This window comes from Cygnus atratus, chromosome 3 (assembly GCF_013377495.2).
Source record: "Cygnus atratus isolate AKBS03 ecotype Queensland, Australia chromosome 3, CAtr_DNAZoo_HiC_assembly, whole genome shotgun sequence".
In the NCBI taxonomy this organism is placed as follows: Eukaryota; Metazoa; Chordata; class Aves; order Anseriformes; family Anatidae; genus Cygnus; species Cygnus atratus.
The window spans coordinates 97,924,717-97,940,720 of record NC_066364.1 but is presented as its reverse complement, the minus strand read 5'-3'; positions in this window follow the sequence as shown (position 1 = coordinate 97,940,720).

The window sequence follows — 16,004 nt, the reverse complement described above, 5'->3', positions numbered from 1 at the left end:
TAGTAATGAACTGTAAAAAATCATCTCTTGTCAAGCAGCATGTGGCTGTAGGATGCAAGGCAGAGACAACAGGTGAAGGGATGGGGATTGCTGGCCAGTGTTCCTGGAGAAACTACCACCACCATCAGGGATTCACCTTTCAAGTAGCCCAATGGCACCTGAGGCTCTGGGGGCTCAACTGGCCTGCAAAAATGTGGGCAGTGAAGGATGTCTTTGAGGGTCTAATGCAGATGGATTTTGGTGGGCATCCCTGTCTGCCAAGATCAGGAAAGGACTCCTGCAGCCCAGGAAAGCCAAAACTGAGTGAAGAGCAGTAAGAAGAGAAGGAAGATGGAGCTGGAGGCAAGCCTGACCATGCTAAAGCTCAGGATCTAAGGTAAGAACCAGATGGAAGAGAGGTTTTTATGTCCAAATTTGCAACACAGTTCTCCTCTGGTAACTGAATGAGCTCTTTCTTAGCCTGGGATATGCCCAAATTCTTTATGTTTTGTTTGTTTGTTAGTTTGTTTTGTTTCCCTGAAGCTTTTGGACAGCCACTCCTGCAGTTATTCCAGCAATGTCCCACACTGAAGAACCTGAGCCTGCCCAGGACCAGGAGACACAGATGGGACTGTATGTGACCTGCACCATCAGAGCACTCCTTCATGTCAGCCAGCTCAGGCTTTCCACAGAGCAAACTATGTGCAGACTAGGTCAGGCTTTGCTCAGAATAACATGGTCCTTCCCTTGTTTGCTGGTTAGCCTAACAGTTAGAGCTCTCATCCAGGAACTGGGAAATTCCGTGGTCTGAAGGAGTTCAAGTCCTTACAGTGGCCTTCCAAAACCCAAAGGGAGCCTACAGAAAAGCTGGGAAGGGACTCTTTGTCAGGGAGTGTAGTGATAGGACAAGAAGGGATGGTAGAGGGTAGGTTTAAGTTAGATATAAGGAGGAAATTCTTTACTATAAGGGTGGTGAGGCACTTGAACGGGTTGCCCAGAGAAGATGTGGATACCCCATCCCTGGAAGTGTTCAAGGCCAGGGTGGATGGGGCTCTGAGCAACCTGGTCTAGTGGGACGTGTCCCTGCCCATGGCAGGGGGGTTGGAATTAGATGGTCTTTAAGGTCCATTCCAACCTAAACCATTCTATAATTCTATGATTTTATGAAACCTTTATCTCTTTACTTTTGTCAGTGTATAGACATTATAGACACTGACAGTACAACTACATAAGTACATTTGACAGTTCTAGGACACCAAGTCTCATTTCTCTGTATTGTTAAATTGTTATCACAGCATTAGGTTGGGCTACCTAGTAGTTCCAAGACTGGTTCAGGAGATACTATGGGCCAGAGTCTATTTCCTGGTGGTGGTTTGTGTACAGCTTCTCAGTTTTTGACAGTAAAGAACTTTAATGATATGGGCGCCAACCATCCTGTGCTGGTCAGCGCCACGGCCTAGGAGTGGTTGTGTGCACCTTTGATTTCCTAGCAGAGATGTAGTCCAAAACGTTGCAGTATGTGTCTTTGGGAGATTAAGTATTTTTTGGATTTATCCATACCCATATTTTACCTGCTCATAAAAAAAGGCAGAAAGAATTGTCCCAGTGATGTGCCTGTTGTGTAGGTGAAGTTTGTTCTTTAGTTGGATTCCAGTAAGGGTGAAGTGCATGTAGTGGTGGTTGTAGTTGAAGAGAATGACAGAATAGATTTGTGGCAGTGTGAGACAGTAAAGAAGACATCAGGGCAGGTTAGTTGCAGTTGAATGAGTATAGAGGTGGTCAGTCCATGGAGAAAAGTACAGCTTAACTCAAAAGCCTGCAATTAATTATTTTAAAATCTAACATGGCAATGACTAGCGCTGAGATTTGGTTGGCAGACCATCACTCCAGGCTGTAAGTTCATATTGTTGCAATACATCCTCCAGGCATCCTGGCTACAAACCAACTTCCTTTTTCATTGGCCACAAGAACAATTGCTTCCTAGCCTCCCAGCCCACTTACATCATGTTTTTATGCAAAATTCTACATGTAAGGAAAATAATTTAAACATCATTTGATTAAATGCAGTGGTGTACTAAAAGGAATTCTATATGCCTTGCAAGGTGCAAAGCTATTACGGGCTAAGATTTAATAATGACCTTGTCATGTGGTTATGGCAAATAACAACAAAGGACATGTAATATTTCTTGTATTTTTAACAAGCTCAAGTCTTCAAACATTTTCAAACAAACATATGAATTATTGCTTACTTTACCAGTTTAGTTTAAGTCCTCTCTGTAAATCAGGTAAGACATTCAAGCAATTTTCTTTCTACCTGGAGTATGCTATATTTCTCTTTTAACTCAGAACTATTAATAAGCCTAGATTTCACTAAAATAAGGTGTGTCTGAGTGAGGTATACACCATTAAACCATATAAGTATGCACAGCTGCTTTTCAAAAAAAAAAAAAAGGTTTTCTCTTCTTTGGTGTTAATGTCAATATTAATATCTTTATGTTAATATACGTGAGTGAATGAGTCCCTGAATATTTTCCACTCTATTTCCAAGTGTGCTTTCATTCCTACCAGAGCACACCTGGAGACCCACCTCTTCACAGTGACACTGTTTGCTTGTCTCTATAAGAGGCTACCCCCCCATATGCCTCTCTGGGTAGATAGGTACTGGAAATCTTGATTTCATTGCTTCATTTCACCCCTATCTAAAAAGAAAAGTTTTCTCACCTATGTCATCCTGAAGATGATTATTGTCCCTTCAGTAATTGCAGGGATTGCAGGCAAGCAATTATTCTAAACAGAATGCTTTAAGGTGATTGCTTTTAAGAGAGGCTTGCCTCATAAGTGTGCTTTCAAGAACAGGTATGCAATTAGGAGAATAATTATTTTGATAAATTCTGAACCACTAACAATTATGGTGGCTTGAGAAAAGCAGCCCTAAAATAGTTGAGACCTAATTCTGCAGATGCTCAGTGCTGGCAACTGAGCTTTCCCATTCCTAAACATAGTCACTGCTGTTTGAATGTGAGGGCACTCTGATGAAAAAGACACATAATATGAAAGGAGAAATCTTTTTTCTTCACTGAACTATTATCACTGACAACCATAAAACCACATCTGGGACCAATACACAAACATTAATAATGAGACATCAGTGTAGTTTCACCAATTAGTGTTAATTACATTTTATTAGAAAAGAAATGGTATCATAGGAAGGGTTGAATATGCACTACATTTTTGTTTCCCACTGGCCTACATAACTAATGAAAATTTCCAACCTAAAGATCACTGTGATGACAACCATGATTTAATTAACATAAAATTATACTTATATTTATTGCCATCAAAGTGGTTTAGAAGAGATTACAGAAAAAAATGATACCTGGCTAACCAGAGAACTGAATTGAACAGCACATACTATGGGGTCTGTTCTTCAGATGAGCACACAAAGACTTTTGTACTTTTCTGCCTATAGCCAAATTATACTTGCCACTACTCCTGTGAGTATATTTGGCCCTTGTTTTTATTAGAGAGTAATTTCCAGCAAAAGAATAAGTGAAACAATTCCAGGACCTGAAACAATCTAAATCGGTTATGAGTACTTTTCATCCCACTGGACAAGAATCAGTTAGCAAATACAAAATGCAGTATTTGATTTGCAACACCGTTCTAAAAATGAACAGTATTAATCACCATTAAGTATAAAATCATGATTCATTTTTCTAGGCTCACAGCATGCTTAAAATAGTTAATTTTCTTTGTATTATGATACCTGAAGTTCTGAATATGAGGACCCAGTGTCTTTCACCTCTAGCTCACAAATTCATTACTCACAGAAGGTTGGTCTGTGTAAATTAAATTGCCTGTCCCTATCTCTTTTCCCACTGCAAAAGTTCTCAAATCCCAGCTCCCAACCTTTTCCACCAGTTCAGCAGAGGCAGCCAACAGCAGAATAGGGAGGCACATTTGACTTTCACTGGACCTTTAGTGTGGGCAGCACAGCCCATTAAATAGGGACCCACACAGGGACAGATACAAATTAATTCCTATCACTGGCTGGTCTTACACTACAACCAAGTCCCCAGCGGGCACTTAAATTCAAAACTGTACTCTTCAGATCCCTGCTCCACCACTGTTTAACATGTAGGTACTTCACTATCTAGCTGCAAAGTTTCCCGGGTGTCTGGGGCTGTTTTTCTGGGTGCACACTCAGCCTTAGCAGCAGGGACCTAATGCTTGTCTAGGACTTGGTGTATCTCCACATGATTGATTGGCAGGAGCATGTAAACTAGTGATGGTCCAGAGAGATGTTTATGATAAGGTTTTATATCTGAAATCAGATGGGAAGTGCATTGCCTTGTCCAAACTGAGCAGCTGAGCTTTCCACCCAGGTGCAGAAGAAATGGGCTGCATGGCCTGATGGGTGGGGTTCGAGTTTGTGCATCTTGTGTCACTGCAGGGCTTGTGTGCCCACACTGCATTTGCCTTAAAGTATTTAATTAACCACTTAGAAAGTAAGAAATTGTGCGGTACCTTTTCCCTTCCATAAAGAGCAGCTTAATATTCCTTCAGGACACAAGAAAAGAGGAAGGAGGAATTGGAGAGGAGTCCCTGTGAGAGGACAGAAGGAAAGAGACAAAGCAGGTGTTTTCACACCTATTCTTTGTAAGGCTCTGGAAAGAATAGAGCTGCTGTTTAAGAGTCCTTCCAGTGCAAATATCTTTATCTTCACTATCCTGGAAGTAGAATAAGAAAAATGTAAAATGACAAAATTTCCTACCACCATATAATGGTTTTCTAAGTTATTGAGATTTTTTATATTGGATCCTAATCAAATACCAAGCACAACCCTAACTACGCAACGCTTGGTACATGGTCAAATATGGCTCTGGTAAGAACTATTTTATTTGCATTTTATACATTGCATATTTATGCAATTCTGTGTTTTTTTGATAGAGATATAGGGTTTTGTATTAACTTCATCTCACGACAAAACCACAGAAGAGCTATAAAAAAGGATAACTGAGTCATTGTTACACAGAATGATGTTAACTGTCTTCCGCATCTGTTCTGATGAATATAATAAAAAACACAGTAAAAGTATAAAACATTTGAAAAAAATCCACAATACAAAGTAACAGCCATACAGTGTGTTTTAGTGCAGCCAGGAGAAAGAAAACAGAAAGAAAAATGTACTAGACAGTTCTTGACATTAAGAGCCTTTGAAGAAACAGGAATTTGGTTATTGGCTGTTCTCATTTCCTTGTTTATTTTCTGCTTTCTTATGTAGCCATAGAAATAGCTTAATTCAGCTACAGCAATGTTACCACTGAGCTCTGCCAACTCGGAGAACTGTTCATTTGGCTTCCAGTATATAGGCAACACTTCAGGTTTGTTCAGGTTTTTCCCTGCATGTGATCCATTCTCCTTTTTGGTGCTGCATTTTTGTAATTCAGTATCTGTCAGCTATTATCAGTTGAGATAATAACAAGTCTAAAGCTATCTAGAAGAACCATGATCACCACTCCTGCATGTTATTGCCACCCTGACATTCATAGCAACAGCACGACTATCTTGAATTGAAGAGAAGAATAAACTAGATTAGGTTGGATTTCCTATTCTCCAGTAGCAAGAAAAAAATCAAAACAAAACAAAACAAAACACCACACACAAACAACAACAAACCAAGCCAACAAAGTCAAAACAGAAGCAGTTTCAATTTCTGTGAAGGTGGGTGCAAGAAGTTCAGGATAAGTTCACAGCAGCTCGGCTGGTATAGAATCATAGAATCATTAAGGTTGGAAAAGACCTCCAAGATCATCTGGTCCAACCATCCCCCTACCACCAATGTCACCCACTAAACCATGTCCCTAAGCACCACGTCCAACCTCTCCTTAAACACCCCCAGGGATGGTGACTCCACCACCTCCCTGGGCAACCCGTCCCAATGCCTGACTGCTCTTTCTGAGAAGAAATGTCTCCTCACTTCCAACCTGAACCTCCCCTGGTGCAACTTGAGGCCGTTCCCTCTAGTCCTGTCACGAGTTACCTGTGAGAAGAGGCCGACCCCCAGCTCCCCACAGCTTCCTCTCAGGTAGTTGCAGAGTCACCTTTTCAAAGTGATTACTCCGTGCTGAGTGATGGCAGCCACCAACCCCAATGTTGTCTTTGTAGGGAGCTACCACTGTCCTGCACATATTTTGCTCCTAATAAAAGCTGCCTTGTGCCTAGCCATCAAAGAATTCATTGTTGTGTGTTTTCATCCACTCTCCATTTTCCACACTTCACAAATTATTTTATGTAATTGATTGTTACGTTTCCCATTTAATTGATCACTTATCAAGTCTTATTCCTAATTGCTGCTTTCATCATTTCAGATTCTGAAAGGTCTTTCAGCCAACTGTGTCATCTTTCTCGGCATTGGAATCACAGCTTTTAGGCTATTTATTGAGCTCTTCTTGAAAAAGCTCCCAGTTTTCAATCATGTTTGCTCTTTATGACATTTTTTCTATCAGTCTCATTGTTTTTTCTTCATCTTTAGGAAACCTGCTCTTCTGAATTTCTAAAGAGGTATAAAAGCCTGTTCTATTTTTGCCTATTTTGAATATTAGCAAGCAGTGAATACCATTCCCTAGCTGACCACTACCCTCTAGTCCAATTAACTTTATTTGTCACAGCCGGGTCCAGGATAGACTTAGTGTGGGATGGATGTTCTAAGTTAGGAAGTTACCATTATAACTTTTAGAAAAAGTGCCTTTGAAGTAGGAGCCTCAGAGCACAATGGAATTCTTTCTGTATACAAAGCTTGTGCAGCAAGGAGGAACTGCACATGTGAAATTTTGTTGCAACTGACTAGAATAGAGGAGTTCTTGTTTGGTCTGTACTAGTCAAGTCAGAAATAATTTTACTAATATTTGTGACAATTTGGGTAGCGGGATGGATTTCAGCTGATTCATTTATTGATGAATCTGAGGAAAAAGTTTATTTATGGTTGCGAATGTGGGATAAATAGAACAATTTCATCTATACCCGAAACTGAAACAAAAACATTGAGCCAATATTATATTTACAAACTTCTTTCCCAATATATTATTTAGGAAACATAACATTATCTCATTACATGTGGTCTTTGCCCCAAAGAGCTAGCAATCTCATTCAGGCAACAAAGATTTTTTAGCAAAGGAAAGCATAATGAAATAATTAGTTTTGAAATAAACAGACATTGGTTCAGATTAGAGAAGATACACTAAGGAATCATCCAGAAACCTTCACCTGCAAGGGTCGTATTCTGCGTAAGGAAATGTAAAACATGGTATGTTAAGGACTTCACTGGAATCACAAACTATTCCTCTTAGATTATGACAGTGAAATAACATTATTTATGCCTAGGTCATAGGTCCGTCAAAAAAAAAAAAAGCCATACATTACATTTAATTGTCCTTGCAATACTCCGAATATACTTTCTTGAGGTTCGATTTTGCTCAGGACTGATGCCATTAATGTGCACACTCCTTGGTCAGAGTTACATTGCTGAGAGCTCTTTTACCACAGTTCAGTGCAATTTACCACGTCTCATAATGCCTGAATACAGGGAGCCCATGAATGCAAATGGGAAGAATAATTTTATTAAATTATTTTTGTAACTGCATAATTTTAGTAATTAAAACCTTTACTTATACCAATTCAGGAGTGAGCATAATATTATACTAATGCACTTGCACTTATTAAATTTGTAATGTTGACTAGTAAATTCGTGGGCGATGCAAGCCATAGTTAAAAACCTTTGAGGAGAACAATAATTGAGCAGCATTTTGATTAGTACAAATATATTTATTTGAATTACCTCCACAAATTTAGTTCAGTGGCAACAGATGGGCTTTTTATTTTTTCGCATACCTGATTCTGTGGCTATTTTGCTGTACTTCACATCTCTGAGACACAGGTGTTTCTAGGCAACACTTAATGAATTCCCTGAGGAAAACTATCAGCATAGGAAAAGCAGAACTAAGAGCTGCCTCATCCAAGAGGAGCAGAGCTGTGATGAGTTAAGCCAACTGACTAGTCCTTCAGTTATTCAAAGCCCAAGAAATATTCTTTTGATCTGCAAAACCAGTGAGAAACTCAAACTGAGCCCAAGAAATGTGGCAGAGAACTGAAAATAAGGTGCTCAGCAAATACTGATCATAGTCATCTACATAAACATGTCCAGAACATGGAAAACAAAATAAAGCATATACATCACATGAAAATCCTGATTATATATATTTTATCTTACCATAAAATGCACTGTATAACCAACAAAAGTACATGTAAGGGAGCAGGACTCTGTACAGATTTAATCAGAGTGTCAGGGCCTAGGTTAGCTTAAAGGAAGAAATAATATCACCTTTCATAATTCATTAGAAATGCAAGTTAGACAGTAGAGTAGGTTCAGAGAAGTACATGACATTTTTGTCTTTGCCTTTTCTCTGTTTCTCTGCCAGAAAGCTGTTATATCTCAGGTGCTTACAAGATTGTTAAATTAGTAGTCAGAAGAACAAACCTTTCAAAAGATTTGGAAGTTTTACCTTCTGGATTATATACAATAGTGATTTAATGCTAACGTGCTGCCATGCTGACTTTAGTCGTAACTATTCATGGGCTTCTCAGAATGCCCCGAAGGATGATTGTAATTAATTGACAAGTTGTTCTGCAAGCAGGGAGACTTATGTTATGTCCATGTCCCTTAAGCCCCCTGCCATACCAGGCACCTCCTTTGGCAGTTCTAGCTGTGTTAGTGCAGGGCTGTAAACATCCCAGCCATTGCCACCTGTGCCACATAAAACCTGGAATGATTAATTCTGCTTGCCTGCTGCTAAATGGGAGCATTGATTCAGGGCCTTTCCTCCTTTTTCAGCCTCAGATTGCCATGTGAATCACAGAATCTTCCTTATCTTTGGCAACTCCAATTCTTTTTCACTTTTTGTTTTAAATTGACCAGTATTTTCAAAAGTTACTAGGGAGGTAGAACGGAAGTGGAAAACCATGTTGTAGCTGTTCTAAGTGCAAAAACAGTATGCACAGAAGAAGATACAATGGGTTCATTGTCCTGCTACAGAGATGGTTTTCTGTCCAGACACCTTCAGAAGTTTGCTTATTCTGGAGTACTGTGTCCAGCTCTTGGGTCCCCAGCACAAGGAGGACATGGACCTGTTAGAGTGGATCCAGAGTAAGGCCATGAAGTTTATCAGATGAATATGAAGACAGGCTGAGAAAGGTGGTGTTGTTTAACCTAGGGAAGAGAAGGCTTCTGAGAGACCTTATGGCGGCCTTCCAGTACCAACAGGAAAGGTGGGGAGGGACTATTCATCACAGAGTGTAGTGATAGGACAAGGGGGGGATGGCTTTAAACTGAAAGAGAGTAGATTTAGAGTAGATTTGGGGAACAAATTCTTTACTGTGAGGGTGGTGAGGCACTGGAACAGGTTGCCCAGAGAAGCTGTGGATGCCCCATCCCTGGAAGCGTTCAAGGCCAGGTTGGATGGGGTTTTGAGCATCCTGGGCTAGTGGAAGGTGTCCCTGCCCATGGCAGGGAAATTAGAACTGGATGGTCTTTAAGGCCCCTTCCAACCCAAACCATTCTATGGTTCCATGATTCTATGATTCTCCCTGGGATGTAATTAAGGGCAGGTTTTCCATGACAACTTTACTTACCTGCTGGAGACCTACATCACAGGTCCTTTGAAATTCATGGGGATTTGCCTTTCACTAAAAGGATAGTTACACAAATCTTTAGGATCTCCTGTTCATACTCATACAAGTCATGTTGATGATTATGCCTCTTACGCTTGATCGCAGATAAGTATACATACCAGCATTTCAAGCAGCAACTTTATGACTGTACAATTTACAGTTTCACCTTATCTGTGTTTTGCTGTGACTACCCAGTAACGTATTGTTAAAAAAAATTCTTTAAAAAGAAGACAACAAAAATGGGAGTACAGTGAGTCTCAGGTCTGTTTTCTCATGTTGGAATCACTCTCTGGAGTTACACACCTGAAATAAGTGGATTTACACTCAAATGGATTAGAGACGATGTAGTTCTTTGACTGTCACCCATATCTACCACTTATCTCATCATTTTCATGGTTGTGCTATACTGTTTAAAATTGTTGAGTAATGTAATATCTAAAAACTCTGGGAAAGCTGATCTGTGAGACAATGGAAGTCAATTTTGCCTCGTGGAATCCTCATTTATTTTAAATTATGCTCAAATACTTGATTTGAAGAGCCTAAAAATGACGTTGTTAATATTAGAGAAAACTCTTGCAGTGAAGGAAAATAATTATAAGGATCAGTGATGGTTTAGTGCTAATTTTCCATTGGAGTAACTCTAATCTCTGACAGAGTGATTCTTGATTTTCTCTCCAGTATGAAGATCAGAAGCAAGCTACTTTGTATCGCTCCATCTTTAAAGCCATTCAAGACATTGCTTAATCAGAATTGAAGTGAAACTAGTGCTATTGTGACAGCACTATGAATGCTGCTCCTTTGTACAGAGCATAGTTCTAGGCATGTGGAAGACAGTATCATACATCTCTTGATCTAAACGTCTTTCTTCCCAGCCTTTCAATGTCTGTATTACCTCTGGCTGTTTCATTACATTTCCACATATGACAATCATTCAGGAGTCATCATAATTTCTTATCTTTTTGGTTTTCACGTGTCTTTTTTTTTTTTTGTCAATAGTTCTAAAACAAAATTTCTGCATTCTGAGAAGCTGAACTGGTTAATGCCTTGAGACTCTCTCTCTCTTTCTGTCTGAATCCTCTTGGCATTTAGACTAGCCCTACTCTCCACTGGAAAGTTTGCTGCTAGCTTTGTGTACCAAAAACTGCAGTAATTAATTTATATTATGTTTCTGTAAGGATGTATTAACCTATTTAAGGATTTGAGGGAATACTCCAGCTGTGAAGAGAAAAGCAAGAAGACTGTGGCACATTGCCACTGAGGGTACTGAGGAAGTCTGAGAGCCTGCTGACTCCTCAGAGGATCTATGAGTAAGCATTTCCATGTACAACGCATCTAAAAAAAGGCTTCATGCCACAAATGATTTGCTAGATTTATGAATAGGAAAGTTAATGACTGTGCATAGCCACTATTAAAATAGAAGTTTCTGTGCATGATGGAAGAACTACTTGACCACTGTACAGTATTTGTGGGAGAAATAGCCTGCAATCCTATTCATACTGAAGGAGGAGGAAATCCATTAAAACCAAACCCCATTGCAGTGTTTATATTTATGTCTTGCAAAAATGTCTTGCTCTTTTGAAAGTTTGGCTCTGATGAGAAAGAAAGCTATGGAAGGAACAGTTATGTGCTTCTCATAGAGATGATGAAATGGTTTCTGATGAAAACAGCACAGAATAATGCTTTAAAGATACCAGGTCTGACATCAGCTCACTATGCTCATCTTCTCTACAAACACAGAATCTTGAGATAAAGTGTTGAAAGTACTTTAGTGTCATAGGAAAATGAACAAACTTAACTGTGGAATGGTAAGTTTGATACTGAAAACAAAGTATGGGACTGTATTGTTGTGCAGCAATATTTGGGTTTATGTCTTGTTTCAGGTATAGTTACTGGTGAATCCAATCTGTCTCAACAAAATGGGTATGTCATCATCTACCAAGTAGTATGGCATGCATTGATTGTGAGACAGTAGCTAGCAAGCTGTCTACACTGTCTTACATAAATAATAGCAAAATGAAAACAAAACAAAAGGAAAAAAAATAGGAAGAGAATAAGATATTTTCTAGGTGTCTCAGTTAAAATAACCAAAATTTAAAGACATACAAGATCACTAGAAATTTTGGAAAATTTTAACTTTATCCCCTCTTCATATTTAATATTTTTTCTACAGTAAATAATGAAGATTGTATTTTCCCTTGTGATGAGATCTCCATTTTCTCCTTGTTAATGCCCTGCAACTTTGCTAGACTAGGAGGTAAGTCTCCAGTTTCGTGTGGTGTGTATCACAGTTCCCACAGTTACAAGGATACTCACTGTGTATATGAATGTTTTTCTATGTTACAGCAGGTAATTTGATTAGCTCAGTACTCAGACCATTTATTTCCTTTCAAAATCTTTATGACTGAATTTTGTCGCACAGAACAAGACTTTTATATTTAAATAGAACAAATAGGCAATTCCAAACTGGTACAGTTAAATGAATTTGTTTTTTATAACAGGAAAGTTGTTTGTTGCAACCATTTAAATACAAAGACAACTGGATGAGCTAACAAATTATTAATTCCTTTTCATTGTGGAAAAGGCTGGTGTATCAATTGATAATGTATTTTACTTTGCATTTATATAATGAGTTTTCTTTAGTCGAATCCCTGAACAGCAGGGGAACTCAGTTCAGCTGAATTGGCCATGCTGAGTCATAACAATCCAGAAGTTGCAAAGGCAAAAAATCTAATTATCCTCTGGCCCTCACCATAGATCATGTCTCTCTGGGCAAAGGTTGGTGGGTGGTACTAAATGACTGTGGTAATCTTCTCCATTCAGATCCTTCTAGCTAGTTACTGTTCTGGGGTTGTTCTATAATGGTCTCTAATGCCACATTTGATTCTGCCTCCAGCAATTTCAAAGGAACTAGATGTAACTGGAGCAGGTGGCCGTTTCATGTCATGACATGGTGCAGATTATATCTTTATCACCTTTATCTGGGAAATATGCATCCATGATGAAACATGTACTTCATGTTATCAAATTAGCAGGGCTGCATTCTTCAAGGGTTGTGTAGTTAATGTGCAGGGTAAATTACATCAGTGGAACAGTTCACTGTGAAGCAAATACTTCAAAGAGCTCATTGCCTCCTTGTGGGTGTTCAACAAGTGGGATTGGGCTCAATTGCAGAAATTCTCACTCCTCTCTGACATTGATAACTAGACCTGGCATGCAACCCAGAACTTACAGACAGACTTATGTACTCCCCACAGCTTCCTTGTGGTTTGGATGCTTCTATAAGCAAAACCCTAAGAAAAAGAGTCACTCACCTTGGGAAACTTGTAGTTGATGTGTCTGGAAGATGTGGAGTAAGAGGCATCTTTGGATAGGCTCAGAGAACAGAGTGAAGTAAAGCAACCTCTGAACAATTTATTATGTTGGCCTGCTCGAGAGGATGTGGCTGTTCCTAAAGGTGGGAGTCAGGCCACACCACTCCACCAGATAGCCTGGCTGCTGCTTCTATCACAAAAGAGAACAGAGTAGAGCATCAGCAATTATGGAGAATACCACCGTGAACCGGGACAGTACGTGTGTGGTACATGTGTGGTCCTCAGTTAAGCAGAAACGAACCTGCTCTAGCCATGCTCCAAGCTGATCAGGAAGTGTAGAGCCATAGTGTTATCTCTGAGCAGAAATTAATAATCCAGGCCTGTTTCATTAACCCAGGCTTTCAGACAACTCTGAACACTGGACAAGTTACCTCATGTTCACCCCCACCAGAATATATAATAGTTGTACTTGATGGTCTTAGAGGTCTTTTCCAAACTAAATGATTCTATAATTCTATGTGGACATACCCTGGCCATATCAAACATGAGGAAAATGCTTATTCACTCTGAACAAGAAACCTGACACAACCCTTTTATTTGTCATAGAAACTACCAGTAGTGTCCTGGGTGTCTGAGGTTTCACTGGGAGTCTGACTCAAAAAGTAGCCAAGAACAATTCTTCATTTGAACATCTAGGAAACTTGTAATGACAAGAGAAAGTGACAACATAATATAAACATCTTCATGTCATAGCCAAGATACACAGACATGGAAACAGCAGAGTATTTGCAAGTTCATAATTAAAACCTAATTGGCTTCATGAAGCTCCATGCAGAAGAATAATTTTCATGACTGAAAATTTAGATTACATAAAATGGAAGGATGTAAGCAAGAAAATATAAATATAAGATTAAAAGCTTATTTCCATTTAACTGTCAACTCACATTCCTTAATTAGTTTCACCTAAATCAGTTGATTAACTTCCTATGCATGTCCTTGGACAAGTAAGTCTGGAAGACAGATTTGGAGACTGATCAATCTATACTGGGAAACCATCTAAGCATCTTGAAGTGCCCTGCAAGAAGGTGCAGGAATACTTGAGTGAAAAGCAGATAAACAGCATTTCAAATCCAAAGTAGATAGATGAAATCTAATTAGAAAAATGTCCACCTCTCAAAAAAAAAAAAAAAAAAAAAAAAGTGTTTTCAAACACTCCAGCTAGTGCCTGCAGTTTCTTAAGGTATTTGTGATGTCTGGCACAGTAAATAGATTGCTACACCTAGCTCCTAAAGGTTGGTGTCCATTAATTAAAATCTCACTGTACCTTTTGAAGCATGTCTCCTCAGCTTGCCATCTGGAAAGTTAATACTGGACAGTTTTGCAGGCCATGCTGCAATACTCAGATCCAGAGACAAATTTCAAACACTTCTGATTGCAGCAGCCCATTCAGATCTTAGTTTTGGGATGGTTTGGAGAGGAAGGGCCTTTTCTGAAAGTTTGTATTCAGTGTCAGGAATTTAACAGAAACTGATTCCAGTGCTGGAGACTCTAATGTTGAAGATTTTAATGCTGGGCAAAGGTAACCAAAGGTAACATGAAAAGATAACAAGGGATTCTCACAGCCAGCTGGGTGGAGAGAGAAACTGAGTCTCCTGAATGGACATCATTTGAGTACCCTTTCACAAGGAAACAACTTCAGACAGTATTTCCTTGCTTCTTCACTTACCTGACACTGAGCCTCCGGCTTAGAACTGAGGTACAAGTAACAACACAGGCACGTTACAGTTTCTGTTTTAGGATCAGAGAGAGCAAGACTAGCAAAAACTTCCTGGACAAAGAACTTCTTCAGCTTCTCTGTAACTCTTGAATATTTTGGGGAACTGATGGTGACCCATTCACAACTGACACTGGAGATACATAACCCCTGGGGTGGTGTTCATAAGCATGCTCACCCAAACTCATTGAATGGCTTTGGGTCTCTCTTTTCCAAAGAACACTGCACTTCATTATATCTTTTAGTATAAAATAACTGGTGTTTGCTTGCCTGCCATTGTTGAAGAGGTACAGAGGATCACAATAATATTTAACCCAGGGATGCTGTTCATGCTTTGAAAATGATGTTGCATTCTGCACCCTATGTAGTGTTGTAGCCTTCTACCACACACTGATCATCAGCCACTGAAGGCCAAAGACACTTGATCAAGCTGAGCTGTCCCATGTGCATAGAGTCTTGTTTCCTGGTAACATGTTGCAGCCTCTATAATAGAAAAAGAGCATCCAGAATTGTAAACTGTTTCCCTTGGAGAGCAAAAAATTGCAGCTACAGAAAAAGCTGTTATTTGGTGCAATATTTTGGCACCATACAGTGCTTTGATCCAGTTCTGTTTTGGAAGACATCTTGTGATGGACAACGTCCCACCTTATCAGCAATGGACAGCAGCTGCTGCACAGAGACCGGAGATCTTTAGGTGATCAGCTGCACTGGGAATAGTTTGAAGAGATGAGAGTTAATTAGCTCAGGGTAAACCAAGAAGGGAACTGATTAGCCAGAGTACTAAGAGCCAATTACTTCCAGAACACAGCTAAGTGGCTTTACAAAGCTAAGAAAAGACAGCATCTGTTAGCATTTCCAACACATGAGCTCTGAGCACCAAAACAATGACCTCTTCTTGTGATCCCCCAGAAAACATTGTTCTGGTTGTAGGTGGATTTTGGAGGGCTTTTGTATTTTTTCAGGAAATAATTTCTGCAAGAGCTTATAAATCACCCAGCTACTCATTTAATGTGGAGTAAAACTCATTACCAGGAAGCAGGATTTTTTGGAGAATCACAACATAATTAGAAGCAAACTGCAAATTCAAGTTGTCCCTTCTTCAAGCACAGTTTGTTCTCAGGCAGTCCAGCCACTCTGGAAACAGCATCAGTTCAGCCTCCCACCAGCTGGCCCCCTGTTCCCTAACAAGAATAAAATGTCCTGTATATAACTAA